The sequence below is a fragment of the Mauremys reevesii genome, linkage group 26, assembly GCF_016161935.1.
Source record: "Mauremys reevesii isolate NIE-2019 linkage group 26, ASM1616193v1, whole genome shotgun sequence".
Taxonomy (NCBI): Eukaryota; Metazoa; Chordata; order Testudines; family Geoemydidae; genus Mauremys; species Mauremys reevesii.
The window spans coordinates 50785-67638 of record NC_052648.1 but is presented as its reverse complement, the minus strand read 5'-3'; positions in this window follow the sequence as shown (position 1 = coordinate 67638).

Genomic DNA, 16854 nt, shown 5'->3' with positions numbered 1-16854 from the left:
TACAATGAGATGAGATGGTCCATCCAGCTCTGCTCACCCTGAGAAGGACAAATGAAGGAGAGGGACCTCACCAGACCAACTAGATAATGTCCCTGTCTGGGGAGAAGAGCCAGTGTCTAGAGCAATAGCTTTCATGGCTGACCTGCAAGACCAAAGCATCTGTCCCATGACTGACCAGCCACCCTGTATCCTAAGCTGTATTTTCCCCATCTTTATTATCCTAGTTCTTCTCTCTCTCCTGTGTCTGTTTTGTCTAATGCAGGAAAGTGACTATCATTCTAAATTCAGAATTGAATAATAGAACACCAAGGGCCTTTTGACTGAAAAAGAGATGTTAATCAATATTAATGTCTCTAGAAAAGAGTGATAGGTTTTTACTTGTTCTTTATCTCATTTTGCTTCTTTCCTTTTGTGTGTTTCAAGTAATACATTTCTAAGTTTCGTTCTGAGTTTTATAGTATATTTGCCATGGTATTAAGGAGTCTGAGGTCTCTATATAGCAAATCCTGGAGCTTTTTAACATTGTTTAATGTTGCATAGTAACTGGGTTTTTTTAAAACCCTTTAGCCCATATATTACAACTAAATTAATAAGATCTACCTCATTCACTACACAGTAACTAAGGTACAGTAAGGGGTAACACAAAGTAAGCAGTATGTCCTAGTGAGGTGTAAATATATTAATTGGGGGAGCATTTAGATAAATCTGATAGAAAAATGAGCTGATATTACTATAAAATAAACTCCAAAATAGTTCTTGAAGAGTTCCTGAGACCTTTAACTTCTTATCACTAAATGTAGAACTGGTTGTATAACTTGTTGCAAATAATGATTGTTGTACACTTTTTACATCTCTGCAGTGACTAAATTATAATTTTTTGTTAAAATTAAAAGGAAATTCTCCATTCTGTGCACATTTGATTACATTCTGCCCCGGTACCATATGCTGTCCTGCTATTATACAGCTCTAATAATTTTAAGAGATGGTGACTAATTGGATAACATGAAACAGACATAGAGAAGCAGCATGGGAAGCAGAGCCAGCACTTCTCTCAGACTGGAAATTGGATCTATCCCACAGGAAAAGGCAATATCCTGATCCAAAGCCTTGTACAGTAAAAACTGGCCCAATGCAGTACTAACATCAAGGGAATTATGTCAGATAAAACTGGATCCCAAAGCAGTGAACCTAAAATATAACCATAAGAGCTGGAAGCTACCACATGGAAACTCTTAACTAACTTACATTGAATTGGAGAGTACAACAAGAACAATATGGATTGCAGAAATGTGTTTATTGCTCTGTAGAATCTCTCAATGTTTAAATTATTTTTTATGTTTTCATCTCTTAATGCTATGGACAAGATAAACATGAAAAATATGAGCAAAGTTATGATAATCTTAAATTATGCAAAATTGTTTTGAGTCTGAAGTATTTTTGAAGCTAGTGAAATACTTGGACCCAGTCTGAAATTGTTCATAGATTATATATTTCTTAGGGCAGTTGATTAATCACAGTTAACTCATGCGGTTAACTCAAAAAAATTAATCACAATTAAAAACATTAATTGTGATTAATTTCAGTTTTAATTGCCAACTACCAACTGAAATTTATTAAATATTTTGGATGTTTTCTACATTTTCATATATATCTTGTATTTCGTGTTGCAATTGAAATCAGTGTATATTTTGATTACAAATATTTTCACTATAAAAATGATAAACAGAATAGTATTTTTCAATTCACCTCATACAAGTACTGTAGTGCAATCTTTGTCCTGAAAGTGCAATTTATAAATGTAGATTTTTTTTGTTACATAATTGCGCTCAAAAACAAAGCAAAGTCCACTCATCCTACTTCTTGTAGAGCCAATCACTCAGACAAACAAGTTTTGTTTACATTTACAGAAGATAATGCTGCCCTCTTCTTCTTTACAGTGTCACCAGAAAGTGAGAACAGGCATTTGTATGTCACTTTTGTAGCCAGCATTGCAAGGTATTTACGTGCCAGATATGCTAAATATTCATATGCTCCTTCATGCTTTGGCCACCATTCCAGAGGACATGCTTTCATTTTGATGACACTCGTTAAAAAAATAATGCATTAATTAAATTTGTGACTGAACTCCTTGGGGGAAAATTGTACATCGTCTGCTCTGTTTTACCCGCATTCTGCCATATATTTCATGTTACGGCAGTTTCGGATGATGACCCAGCATATGTTGTTCATTTTAAGAACACTTTCACTGCAGATTTGACAAAACATAAAGAAGGTACTAATGTGAGATTTGAAAAGATAGCTGCAGCACTCAACCCAAGATTTAAGAATCTGAAGTGCCTTTCAAAATCTGAGAGGGACAAGGTAGGAATCATGCTTTCAGATGTCTTAGAAGAGCAACACTCCAATGCAGAAACTACAGAACCCAAACCACTGAAAAAGAAAATCAACCTGCTGGTGGCATCTGACTCATGATGATGAAAATGAACATGTGTCAGTCTGCACCACTTTGGATGGTTTTCGAGCAGAACACGTCATCAGCATGGACGCACGTCCCCTGGAATGGTAGTTTTAGCATGCACATCTGGCATGTAAATATTTTGCAACACTGTCTACAACAGTGCCAGGAGAACGCCTGTTCTTACTTTCAGGTGACATTGTAAAAAAGAAGCAGGCAGCATTATCTCCTGAAAATGTAAACAACCTTGTTTGAGGGAGTGGCTGAACAAGAAGTAGGCTGAGCGAACTTGCAAGCTCTAAAATTTAACATTGTTTTATTTTTGGATGCAGTATTTTTGTAAATAATTCTATATGTGTAAGTTAAACTTTCATAATAAAGAGATTGCATTAGGGTTAGGGTCAAGGTAGTGGTGGGTTTAGGGTGGGGGTGGGGGTGTAGGTTAGGGTCAGGGTGTGGGTTAGGGTGAGAGTCAGGGTGTCATAGGTCTCACCCCCACTTGGAGCTATTGGGTTCCAATATGGGGACCTGCATGGACTTTCCTAAACTAAAATCCTAGTTTAGATCTGGTAAAAGCTGCCACCACCCAATAATGTACGTGTATTGGGACACAGTCCTTCCCCAAAATCCTTGGGGATCCCAAGAGCCCCAAATCCATGGAGTTCTTACACCTAGGAGAAATAAACCATTCCCCCCGCTTCCTCCCCCCTCCCTTTTCCTAGGAGAGATAGTGGGATCCAACTACAGAGGGATGCCTCCTCCTCCCTCCTCCCCTTTCCCTGAGAATCCACCCAAGGAAAGATCAACCAAGTTCTTAACAGAAAAGATTTATTAAAGAATAAAAAGAAAGTAACTTGTCTCTGTAATCCAAGATGGAACAATACACAGGGTCTAAACTTATTAATCTCTGGAGAGAATCCCCCCCTCCTTTCTTTCTCAGTAAAAGCAAAGTAACAGCAAACAGAAATAAAGAATTTCCTTCAGCAAACACACAATTGCAAATGTAGAAATCAAATTATAAGACTAATCCGCCTTTCTAATTAATACTTACTATTGAATAGTAGGAACTACTCTAGGAGAACTTGGAGACATATCTGGCCTCTCTTAGATCCAAAAAGAGAACGCAGAGCCAACAAGGAACACAGACAAAGGCTTCCCTCCACAGAGATTTTAAATTATCCTGTCCCTTGATTGGTCCTCTGGTCAGGTGTTTCTCAGGTTACTGAGCTTGTTAACCCTTTCCAGGGAAAAGAGACCTTAACCCTGATCTGTTTATTTATGACACAGGGGTCTAGGGTGAGGGTGGGGATTAGAGTCAGGGGTTAGGGTTACAGGTAGGGCCAAGGGTCCTATAGGTAGGGCTTCCCGCCCTAGAGTTAGGGTTTCTATGGGTAGGGCACTTGGAGCTAGGGTTAGGGTTCCTATGGGTAGGGCTTCCTGTCCTAGGGTTAGGGTTCCTATGGGTAGGGCACTTGGAGCTAGGGTTAGTGTTCCTATGGGTAGGGCTTCCTGTCCTAGGGTTAGGGTTCCTATGGGTAGGGCACTTGGAGCTAGGGTTAGGGTTCCTATGGGTATGGCTTCCCGCCCTAGGCTTAGGTTTCCTATGGGTAGAGCACTTGAAGCTAGCATTAGGGTTCCTATGGTTAAGGCTTCCCGCCCTAGGTTTAGGGTTCCTATGCATAGGGCTTCCTGCCCTAGGGTTAGGGATCCTATGGGTAGGGCTTCCCACCCAAGGGTTAGGGTTCCTATGGGTAGGGCACTTGGAGCTAGGGTAAGGGTTCCTATGGGTAGGGCACTTGGAGCTAGGGTTAGGGTTCCTATGGGTAGGGATTCCCGCCCTAGGATTAGGGTTCCTATGGGTAGGGCACTTGGAGCTAGGGTAAGGGTTCCTATGGGTAGGGCACTTGGAGCTAGGGTTAGGGTTCCTATGGGTAGGGCTTCCCGCCCTAGGATTAGGGTTCCCATGGGTAGGTAAATTGGAGATAGGGTTAGGGTTCCTATGGGTAGGGCACTTGGAGCTAGGGTTAGGGTTCCTATGGGTAGGGCACTTGGAGCTAGGGTTAGGGTTCCTATGGGTAGGGCACTTGGAGCTAGGGTTAGGGTTCCTATGGGTAGGGCACTTGGAGCTAGGGTAAGGGTTCCTATGGGTAGGGCTTCCCGCCCTAGGATTAGGGTTCCTATGGGTAGGTAAATTGGAGATAGGGTTAGGGTTCCAATGGGTAGTGCTTCCCATCCTAGGGTTAGGGTTCCAACGGGTAGGGCATTTGGAGTTAGGGTTAGGGTTCCTATGGGTAGGGCACTTGGAGCTAAGGTTAGGGTTCCTATGGGTAGGGCTTCCTGCCCTAGGTTTAGGGTTCCTATGGGTAGGGCACCTGGAGCTAGGGTTAGGGTTCCTATGGGTAGGGCTTCCCGCCCTAGGGTTAGGGTTCCTATGGGTAGGGCACTTGGAGCTAGGGTTAGAGTTCCTATGGTTAGGGCTTCCCGCCCTAGGGTTAGGGTTGCTATGCATAGGGCTTTCCGACCTAAGGTTAGGGTTCCTATGGGTTGGGCACTTGGAGCTAGGGATAGGGTTCCTCTGAGTGTTGGGCTTCCCACCGTAGGGTTAGAGTTACTATGGGTAGGGAACATGGAGGTAGGGTTAGGGTTCCTATGGGTAGGGCTTCCCTCCTTAGGCTTAGGGTTCCTATGGGTAGGGCACGTGGAGCTAGGGTTAGGGTTCCTGTGGGTAGGGCAATTGGAACTAGGGTTAGGGTACGTCTGGATAGGGCACTCTCTGCAGGCTGTAGGAGTCCCAGGGGGGCTTAGTGGGTTCGGGGGGACCCCCGAGGCCTCTCTGCAGGCTGTAGGGGTCCCAGGGGGGCCTAGTGGGTTGGGGGGGATCCCCCAGGCCTCTCTGCAGGCTGTAGGGGTCCCAGGGGGGCTTACGGAGTTTGGGGGGACCCCCCAGGCCTTTCTGCAGGCTGTAGGGGTCCCAGGGGGGTTTTGGGTGTTCGGGGGGACCCCCAGGCCTCTCTTCAGGCTGTAGGGGTCCAAGGGAGGCTTAGGGTGCTTGGGGGGACTCCCCAGGCCTCTCTGCAGGCTGTAGGGGTCCCGGGGGGGCTTAGGGAGTTTGGGGGGACCCCCTAGGCCTCTTTGCAGTCTGTAGGGGTCCTGGGAGGGCTTAAGGGGTTCTGGGAGGTTCCTCAGCACTCTCTCCAAGCTGTACGGTTCTCAGGGGGGCTTAGAGGGTTCAGGGGGACCCCCAGGCCTCTCCTCAGGCTGTAGGGGTCCCAGAGTGGCTTAGCGGGTTGGGGGGACCCCCCAGGCCTCTCTGCAGACTGTAGGGGTCCAATGGGGGCTTAAGGGGTTTGGGGGGATCCCCCAGGCCTCTCTGCAGGCTGTAGGGTTCCTGGGGGGGTTAAGGGTCTCCGGGAGGCTCCCCAGCACTCTGTCCATGTTGTAGGGGTCCCAGGGGGGCTTATGTGGTTCAGGGGGACCCCCAGGCCTCTCTGCAGACTGTAGGGATCCCAGGGGGGCTTAGAGGGTTCGGGGGGCCCCCCGGGCCTCTCTGCAGGCTGTAGGGTCCCAGGGGGGCTTAATGGGTCCCGGGAGGCTTCCCAGCACTGTCTCCAAGCTGTAGGGTTCACAGGGAGGCTTAGGGGGTTTGGGGGACCCCCAGGCCTCTCTGCAGGCTGTAGGGGTCCCAGGGGGCTTAGGGGGCTCGGGGGGACCCCCCAGGCCTCTCTGCAGGCTGTAGGGGTCCCGGGGGGCTTAATGGGTCCCGGGAGGCTTCCCAGCACTGTCTCCAAGCTGTAGGGTTCCCAGGGAGGCTTAGGGGGTTTGGGGGGACCCCCCAGGCCTCTCTGCAGGCTGTAGGGTTCCCTGGGATGCTTACAGGGTTCGGGGGACCCCCCCAGGCCTCTCTGCAGGAACTGCTCTGTCCATTACCCTGCGTGGCCACACGGTGTCACTGTTGCTCCGTGAGAAATGCTCTGTGCATTACCCTGCGTGGCCACACGTTGTATCTGTTGCTCTGTGAGAAATGCTCTGTGCATTACCCTTTGTGGCCACATGATGTCACTGTAGCTCCACGCAGGAACTGCTCTGTGCATTACCCTGCGTGGCAACATGGTGTCCCTGTTGCTTCGTGAGAAATGCTCTGTGCATTACCCTCTGTGGCCACACGGTGTCACTGTTGCTTCATGCAGGAACTGCTCTGTGCATTTCCCTGTGTGGCCACACGGTGTCACTATCGCTCTGTGAGAAATGCTCTGTGCATTACCCTGCATGGCCACACGGTGTCACTGCAGCTCCATGCAGGAACTGCTCTGTGCTTTACCCTGCATGGCCACACGGTGACACTGCAGCTCTATGCAGAAAATACTTTGTGCATTATCCGGCGTGACCACATGGTGTCACTGTTCCTCTGAGAGAAATGCTGTGTGCATTACTTTTCGTGGCCACACGGTGTCACTCTTCCTCCGTGAGAAATGCTCTGTGAATTACCTGTGTGGCCACACGGTGCCACTGTTGCTCCATGCAGGAACTGCTCTGTGCATTAGCATGCGTGGCCATACGGTGTCACTGCAGCTCCACGCAGGAACTGCTCTGTGCATTACCCTGCGTGGCCACACGGTGTCACTGCAGCTCCATGCAGGAAATGCTCTGTGCATTATCCGGCGTGGCCACACGGTGTCACTGCAGCTCCATGCAGGAAATGCTCTGTGCATTATCCGGCGTGGCCACACGGTGTCACTGTTCCTCTGTGAGAAATGCCCTGTGCATTACCCTTCATAGCCACATGGTGTCACTGTAGCTCCATGCAGGAACTGCTCTGTGCATTACCTTTTGTGGCCACATGGTGACACTGTAGCTCCATACAGGAACTGCTCTGTGCATTACGCTGCGAGGCCACACGGTGTCACTGTTCCTCTGTGAGAAATGCCCTGTGCATTACCCTTCGTAGCCACACAGTGTCACTGTTGCGCCGTGACAAATCCTCTGTGCATTACCCTTCATAGCCACACGGTGTCACTGTTGCACTGTGAGAAATGCTCTGTTAATTACCCTGCGTGGCCACACGGTGCCATTGTTGCTCCGTGATAAATCCTCTGTGCATTACTCTCTGTGGCCACACAGTGTCACTGTTCCTCTGAGAGAAAAGCTCTGTGCATTACCCTGTGTGGCCACACAGTGTCACTGTTACTCAGTGAGAAATGCTCTGTGCATTACCCTGCATGGCCACACGGTGTCACTGTAGCTCCATGCAGGAACTGCTTTTTGCTTTACTTTTTGTGGCCACATGGTGTCACTGTTGCACAGTGAGAAATGCTCTGTGAATTACCCTGCGTGGCCACACGGTGTCACTGTTGTGCTGTGATAAATCCTCTGTGCATTACTCTATGTGGCCACACGGTGTCACTGTTGTGCTGTGATAAATCCTCTGTGCATTACTCTATGTGGCCACACGGTGTCACTGTTGCTCCGTGAGAAATGCTCTGAGCATTACCCTGCGTGGCCACATGGTGTCACTGTTTCTCTGAGAGAAATGCTCTATGCATTACCCTGCGTGGCCACATGGTGTCACTGTTGCTCCATGGGACCCCCCCCCCAGGCGTCTCTGCAGGCTGTAGGGCTCCCAGGGAGTCTTAGGGGGTTTGGGGAGACTCCCCGAGGCCTCTCTGCAGTCTGTAAAGGTCCCATGGGGGCTTATGGGGTTTGGGGGGATCCCCCAGGCCTCTCTGCAGGCTGTAGGGGTCCCTGGGGGGCTTACGGTGTTCAGGGGGACCCCCAGGCCTCTCTGCAGGCTGTAGGGGTCCCTGGGGGGCTTATGGGGTTCGGGGATACCCCCCAGGCCTCTCTGCAGTCTGTAGGGTTTCCCATGGGGGCTTAACGGTTTTGTGGCGAACCCCCAGGCCTCTCTGAAGGTTGTAGGGGTGCCAGGGGGGCTTATGGGTTTCAGGGGGACCCCCCAGGCCTCTCTGCAGGCTGTTCGGGTTCTAGGGGGGCTTACGGGGTTCGGGGGGACCCCCAGGCCTATCCGCAGGCTGTTGCGGTTCTAGGGGGGCTTTACTGGTTTTTGGGGGACCCCACAGGCCTCTCTGCAGTCTGTAGGGTTCCCAGGGAGGCTTACGGTTTTCGGGGAGACCCCCCAGACCTCTCTGAATGCTGTTGGGGTCCCTGGGGGTCTTCTGGGGTTCAGCGGGACCCCCCAGGCCTCTCTGCAGGCTGTAGGGGTTCCTGGGGGGCTTACAGCTTTCGCGGGGACCACCCAGGCCTCTCTGAAGGCTATTGGGGTCCCAGGGGGCTTACTGGGTTTGGGGGGACACCCTCCCTCTGCAGCTGTAGGGGTCCCAGGAGGGCATAGGGAGTTCAGGGGGACACCCCAGGCCTCTCTGTACAATGTAGGGGTCTCTGGAGGTCTTAGGGGCTTCGGGGTGACCCCCCAGGCCTCTCTGCAGTCTGTAGGGTTCCCTGGCATCTTACGGGGTTTGGGGGGACCCCATAGGCTTATGGGTTTCAGGGCGACCCCCCAGGCCTCTCTGCAGGCTGTAGGGGTCGCAGGGGGTCGCAGGGGGGCTTGCGGGGTTCGGGGAGACCCCATAGCCTCTCTGCAGGCTTCAGGGGTCCCATGGGGTCTTACGGGGTTTGGGGGGACCCCGTAGGCCTCTCTGCAGGATTCTGGGGTGTCATGGGGGCTTAAAGGTTTGGGGGGCACCCCCCAGGCCTCTCTGCAGGCTGTAGGGGTCCCAAAGGGGCTTAGGGTGTTCAGGGAGACCCCCCAGGCCTCTCTGCAATCTGTAGGGGTCCCTGGGGGGCTTAGGGGGTTCGGGGGAACCCCCAGATCTCTCTCCAAGCTGTAGACATCCGGGGGGAATTGGGGGTTTTGTGGGAGGCACAGATACCTATTAAAGCAGAGTCAGGATGAGCTCTACCCTGACATCTTAAGGGGTTCTGGCCCCCCCCAGCCCTCTCTCCACGCTTTAGGTGTCCCAGGGGGGCAGGGGGATTTTGGTGGACCCCCAGCTCTCTCTCCAGGCTGTAGGGTTCCTGGTGGGGCTTAGGGGGTTCCGTGGGCTCCCCAGCCCTCTCTCCAAGGTGTAGGAGTCGCAGGGGGCTTAGGGGGATTCGGGGGGACCCCGAGACCTGTCTCTAGGCTGTAGGGCTCCCGGGTGGACTTAGGGGTTCGGGGGAACCCCGTGACCTCTCTCCAGGCTGTAGGAGTCCCGGGGTGGCTTAGGGAGTTCCACGGGGCCCCCTAGCCCTGTCTACAGGCTGTAGGCATCCCAGGGGGGGCTTGGGGGGTTCAGGTGGACCCTCCAGCCCTCTCTTCATTCTGTACGTTTCCTGGGGGGGTTTGGGGGGGCTTTAGGGTTCCCATGTGTTCTGAGGGGATTTATGGGGTGCAGAGATATCTATGTACAGGCTGGAGGGGTTCCAAGGGGATTAGTGGATGTGGGGCTGGGCACAGATACCTATATCCAGGCTGTAGATGTTCCTGGGGGGAATACGGGTTTTGTGAGGGGCACAGATACCTACATCCATGGTGGACGGCTGTGGGGCTTGGAGGGTTCGTGGGGGGCACATATACCAACGTACAGGCTGTAGCGGTCCGGGGGGAAATAGGGGTTTCGTGGGAGGCACAGATACTTATGTAAGCAGAGTCAGGATGAGCTCTACCCTGACATCTGGTGGTGAATTATGGTGAGTGCGGAAAATAATTTCAGAATTTATACATACAGAGAATGATAATTTCAGAGGCTGATCGTGTTTGCATAGGCACAGCCCATGGCATCCTGGGATGGTTGCTTTGGCAACTGTGGGATTCCCAGTTTCTTTGTTGTTAGGGTGGCAGAAGGGGAGTGTTGTCACCCTGAGTGTGGGGGCACAGATACCTACGTACAGTGGGAGCCGGAGCCGGTTCGCTGGAACTGGTTGCTAAATTTGAAGCGGGTTTAGAACCTGTTGTTAGGGTTACCATACAGCGAGCAGCTGGGGGTGCTGCTGGGAGACAGGACCCCTGGCTCTGTGCAGCTAGAGCCTCCTTTTCCCGAGCGCTCCCTTCCCCCGGTTTGCCTGGCAGCCAGGGGCGGCTCTAGGCACCAGCAAAACAAGCTGGTGCCTAGGGCGGCAAAATCTAGGGGGCGTCCCCTGCGGCCGGGGGGGCGGCAGGCTGGGCCGGCGGACCTGCCGCAGTCATGCCTGCGGGAGGTCCACCAGAGCCCCGGGACGACTGGACCTGCCGCAGGCATGACTGCGGAGGGGGCGCTCGTCCCACGGCTCAGCTGGACCTCCCTCAGGCATGACTGCGGCAGCTCAAGCGAACCGTCCGCAGCCGCGGGAGGTCCAGCCGAGCCACGCGGGACCAGCGGTCCCTCTGCTGTCATGCCCGCGGGAGGTCCGCTGCTCCCGCGGCTCCGGGGCGCCTCCCGCGCATGACTGCTTGGGGTGGCCAAAAACGTAGAGCCGCCCCTGCTGGCAGCCTCCCGAGCCTCATCACCCCCGGATTCCTGCCCTCCGAGTCTCCTCTTACATTGGGCTCTGGCTGGCTGATTGAATCAGGCTGCAGCTCTCAGCCTGCGGGAGCTGATTCAATCAGCTTGCGGAGCCCAAGGTAAGACGAGACTGGGAGGGGAGACTCTGGGGGTGACGGGGCTCGGGGGGCTGCGGGGCAAACCGGGGGAAGGTAGCGCTGGGGCAAAGGACGCTGGGCTCCGCAGCTGTCTCCCAGCAGCAGCTGCCACCGCCCCTGCTGCAGGGGAATCACACTGCAGCTGGCAGCCTGCGGAGCCCCAGGTGAGACGGGGAGGGGGAATCAGAGAGTGAGGGGGCTGGGGAGGGGGAAGGAATTGGGGGGTGACGTGGCTCGTGGGGGGAGGAATTGGGGGTGACGAGGCGGGGGAGAGGATGGGATCCCAGGGGAGGGGAGTAATTACAGCAGCTGTTCCCCCAGCAAAACCCTCCCCGCTACGTTTCCTTTCCAGTTTGCCTCCTTGGCTCCAGTCTGTAGATCTGTTTTTAAAGCTGATATTATCGATCCATCTCCATCTCTCTCTCCGCCATCGGTGGTTTTTACACTGTTCTGCAGACGGCCCCAGTCTCCAGCTGTTCAATCCTTCACCGGGGCGGGGGAGGGTTAACAGTGGGGGTCCCAGCCAGAGCCCCCAGCCCCGCTGCGGGGAGGGGCGCAGGGCGGGATGACGCAGGGGCTTGTGGGAGTTGTAGTGCGCCCCGGCCTACAACTCCCATCAGCCCCAGCGGGCGGCGCGTTGGGCGCGATGGGCTGCGCTCGCAGGGCGGGGCCTGGAGCGGAAGTGACGTCAGCGGTCTGGAGGCCGCCCGTGATAAGCGGGGAACTCAGGTGCGGTGGGCGGAAGGTGCTGCGGCCTCGGGACGTGGGGCCCCCGAGCGACCCCGCCCCCACCCGCGGGGTGTTTGGGACCGGCCCCCTAACTGCTCCCACAGCCCCCCGCAGCACCACCGCCGCCCCCCCCGGCACCCCCAGCGTGCCTCTCCTCCCCCTCGCCTAGCCACAGCCCCCTCCCCACCCGGCACCCTCATAACCCTCCAGCCACAGCCCCCCCCCATCTCCACCGCTTCCCTCACCCAGCCACAGCCCCCCGGCTTGTCTTTCAGCCACATCCCCATCTCCACCGCTTCCCTCACCCAGCCACAGCCCCCAGCTTGTCTTTCCTCCCCTACGGGCTCCCACAACCCCTCCCCACCCCCACCTCCCCCTGCACCTCCAGCCACAGCCCCCGGCGCATCTTTCTTCCCCACGGGCTCCACAGCCCCTGCCTCCCCAGCGCCTTTCCTCCCCCAGCACCCCTCACCCAGCCACAGCCCCTGGCGTTTCTTTCTTCCCGGCACCCCAGCGTGCCTCTCCTCGCCTAGCGACAGCCCCCTCCCCACCCCACCCCGGCACCCCCATAACCCTCCAGCCACAGCCCCCAATCTCCACCGCTTCCTCACCCAGCCACAGCCCCGGCGCCCCTTTCCTCCCCACGGGCTCCCACAGCCCTCCTTTCCTCCCCTGCCTAGCCACAACCCCTCCCCACCCCACATCCCCTGCACCTCCAGCCACAGCCCCTGGCGCATCTTTCCTCCCCATGGGATCCCACAGCCCCCGCCTCCCCCAGCACCCCTCACCCAGCCACAGCCCCGGCGCGTCTTTCCTCCCCACGGGCTCCCACAGCGCCTCTTTCCTCCCCTGGGACCCCAGCGTGCCTCTCCTCGCCTAGCCACAGCCCCTCCCCACCCCCACCTCCCCGGCACCCCCATAACCCTCCAGCCACAGCCCCCATCTCCACCGCTTCACTCACCCAGCCACAGCCCCCGGCTTGTCTTTCCTCCCCTACGGGCTCCCACAGCCCCTCCCCACCTCCCCTGGTACCCCATAACCCTCCAGCCACAGCCCCCATCCCCACCGCTTCCTCACCCAGCCACAGCCCCCGGCTTGTCTTTCCTCCCCCACGGGCTCCCACAGCCCTCCCCATCCCCAGCACGCCTCCTCCCCATCCCCACAGCTTCCCTCACCCAGCCACAGCCCCCACCTTCCTAGTGCACCTTTCCTCCCCAGCTCCCACAGCCCCTGCGACCTCCCCAACCCCATACCCTCCCCGTGCCCCCACACTGCTGTGAGCTTCCCCAGCTCCTCATGGGCCACCCCCTTCCCCACACACCTTCAGTGTGCCACAAGCGTCCCTCCCCCGATGGGCCCCCACAGTGCCCCCCGGCACCCCATCACCCCAGTCCGTCTTTCCTCCCCGCCCAGCCCTCCCCATCTCCACCGCTTCCCTCACCCAGCCACAGCCCCCGCAGCGTGTCTTTCCTCCCCGGCATCCCACAGCCCCTGGCACCACCAGTTTGCCTTTCCGCCCCATCCCCACAGCTTCTCTCACCCAGCCACGCCCCACCCTCCCAGCGTGCCTTCTCCCCCAGGCTCCCATAGCCCCTGCCCAGCCACAGCCCCTGCAACCATCCCCAACCCATGCCCCCCCCGTGCCCCCACACTGCTGTGAGCTTCCCCCGCTCCTCATGAGCCACCCCCTTCCCCACACACCTTCAGTGTGCCACAAGCTTCCCTCCCCCCACGGTGCCCCCAGCACACTGTGAATTTCCCAAGCCCCCTTGGTGCCCCCAGCCCACCTGCAACCCTAGTGCGCCGCGACCTTCCCCACCCCCAACCTCCCGCCCCGTGACATTCTCTAACCCCCTCAGCCCCCACAAACGTCCTCTTCCTCCCGCACCCCAGCCCGCCCTGACTTTCCTCGTCCCCCTTTAACCCCAACCCGCCCCAACCTGCTTCCCGGTCCCCAACCCACCCACCCCGCCTCCTATGCCTGCAGCCTTCTCCAATCTGAACGCCTGCCTCTAGCCAAAACCAGCCCACGCCCGTCTATCCCCCCATCCGTTGGGCCCCTCAGTCCTTTCTTCTCCCTCCAACACCTCCTAGGCCACCCCAACCTGCACCCCATCCCTACTTTCCCCATACATGCCTTCTCCCATAGCCCCTTCCGCCCCTCCTCCCTCCCCAACACCCCCAGCCTGCAACAACTTTCCCCAACCTACACGCCTGTATCCAACAGTTCATTCCTCCATTCAAGGGACTCCTCAGATCCTATCTCTCTCCAACATCCTCCCAGCTCACCCACAACCTGCGCCTCCATCCATGCCTCCACCTGTAGGGACTGCTCAGCGCCCCTTCCTCCCCAACAGCCCCCCCAGTTCATTTCCCCCATCCATTGGGCCCCTCAGTCCCCTTTTTTCCTCCCTCCCACCGCAACCTGCACCCCACTCTGTCCCTAGATCTGTGGGACGCCCAGTGCCCTTTTCTCCGTTGTCCAACATTCCCAACCTGCACCCCATTCCTCCCTCCACCCATGGGGCCCCTCAGCCCTTCTCTCTCCTTCCTGCCCAACACTCACCCTTCATAGCACATGGGCAGGCGAGCTAGGGGACGAAACCCGTGGGGAGCAGTGGATTGTAGAGTGGAGCGGTGACTGATAGTGTGGGCTCAGTCTCTATTCCTCGACTGGGGCGGCTGGAGATGGGATGGGAGAGGGAGGCAGGGATGAGGGTGTTAATAGAGCTCTGTGTAGTGATAGTTCCTGCTTGTCTTTATTAGTTTGCAGAGGAATTGTCCAGGAGCTGGAGCCGGAGGAGAAACTGGAAGAAGTGAACCTGAGCAGCCTGGATATCCTTGTAAGCAGAGATGAAGAGTCCTCAGCTTTCTGCCTTCTCCATGACTGGCTGTGAGTGAACAATTATGGCTTCTATCCCTCATCCGTACCACTCAAGTTTTCTTCAGAGGCTGTGAGCCTCCTTGTTGGCCATGGGGCTCTGTGGGATTACGACCAAGGGAAGGGACAACAGTCTCCTCTGCTCAGTGACTGTCTTGGATGCAGGTGCAACAGGCTGCTTAACATATGAACGTAAGAATGGCCAGACTGGGTCAGATCAAAGGTCCATCTAGCCTAGTATCCTGTCTACCGACAGTGGCTAATGTCAGGTGCCCCAGACGGAATGAACAGAACAGGGAATTACCAAGTGATCCATCCACTGTCACCCATTCCCAGCTCCTGGCAAACAGAGGCCAGGGACACGATCCCTGCTCATCCTGACTCATAGCCGTTGATGGACTCATCCTCCATGAATTGACAGTAACTCTCCACTTAACATCCTCTCGCTTAACATTGTTTCAATCTTAGGTCCCTGGTCAATTACAGAACATGCTGTATTTAAAGTTGTGCAATGCTTCGCTATAACGGCGTTTGGCTGCCTGCTTTGTCCACAGTCGGCAGCCCCCCATCAGCTCTCCTATGCCCCCCCACCCCAGCACTTCCCGCCCGCCAGCAGACCCCGCGGATCAGTGCCTTCCCCCACGGCCTCCTGCCTGTGGCAATCAGCTGGCTTGTGGCGTCTGGGGACGGGGAGTGAAGACTCGGTGTGCAGGCTCCGCCTCCCTCCCCTGCTTCCAAACGCCGCAAGCCAGCTGATGGCTGCGGGCAGGAGCGAGGACCCGGTGTGTGAAGTAAAGGGAAAGGAGGGGGGAAGAAGAGGCAGGTTAAGGGTGGGGGCTTGGGGGAAGAGGCGGCCGAGGGTTGAGGCCCCCGACCCTGGTGCTTGCAGAGAGGGAAAGCTGCCGCTGCTCCTGTGCAAGTGCTTCTGCTAGCCTACAGCACCTTCAGCCTCCTTGCCTGCCTCATTGTCACCAGTGCCAGTGGGCTGTGCACGTGTGGGGTAAGGCAGGGGCACTCCCCAACTATAGTACTGTCCTGTATGGCAAAAAATAATTCCCTGCAGCATAACCCCCCATTTACATTCATGCTTATGGGGAAATTGGACTTGCTTAACATCGTTTCACTTAAAGTCGCATTTTTCAAGAACATAACGAGAACGTTAAGTGAGGAGTTACTGTACCTAGTTCTTACTTGAACCCCATTATAGTCTTAGCTTTCACAGCATTCTCTGGCCAGGAGCTCCAAAGGCTGAGTGTGCGTTGCGTGCTTTTTAATTGTATCTATAAAGGTGTAATGGGAGATGGGAGAAGAAGAACCTACACAACACTGCAGATTCTGATAAGTTCTGTTTTTCCCTCTTGTGTTGTGCTTAGTACCATGGAGAAAGAAGTGAAGGGTAAGAGCCCACCCCAACTGTGAGATGGAAGGCACCCAAGAGCCGTGAGACAGTGAGCGTTGTTGATTCCAGGCTATGCAGATGCCATGAAGCTGGGAGTGGAGCAGACGTCACCATCAGTGAGATAAGTGTCTGGTTTTGTGAGGACTCTTGTAACGGTCCACCTGCCTCCAGGCCAGGACTTGTCGTTAGCTGGGGCTGAGTTTGTAGGAAAAGGTTCCTGAATAGCTGTAGTTACGAGGGAGACAAGGTCCCCATTTTCAGGGGCTGGTCATTTCTCTGTCCACAAGCAGTGTGTTCTCTGCAGCAGAAGGTTGGATCGAGGGGGATGACTCCAGCTGGTGAGTTTCTTGACTTCCTCCCACGTTTTTCTCTCTCTCTCTCTCTCCTCTAATGTGTTGGCCAACACACTCTGTCTGTCTGTCTCTGTCCTTGCCTCTCCTTGTCCTGTCTCCTTTCGTAGGACATGGGTAGGTGTGGTAGCTGTGCATCCCCACAGGCTAGGTCTTGGGAGCGGTGAACAAGTAGGAGGGGACCAAAATCACAGAGGGTAGTGGGCACTAGAGTGCAGCGGTGACTGTGGGTGTTGACGGAGTCTGTGTTCTAGTGGGGCTGATGTGGATGGCGTGGGACAGGGAGGTAGGGATGAGGGCAAGATTTCATGCACCGGTTGAATTTTGTGTAGTGATGGCTTTTTCTTGGGTTACGTCCTGCATTTGCAGAGGAATCATCCAGGAGCAGCAGCCGGAGGAGAAATTGGCGGAAGTGGACCTGAGCCGCCT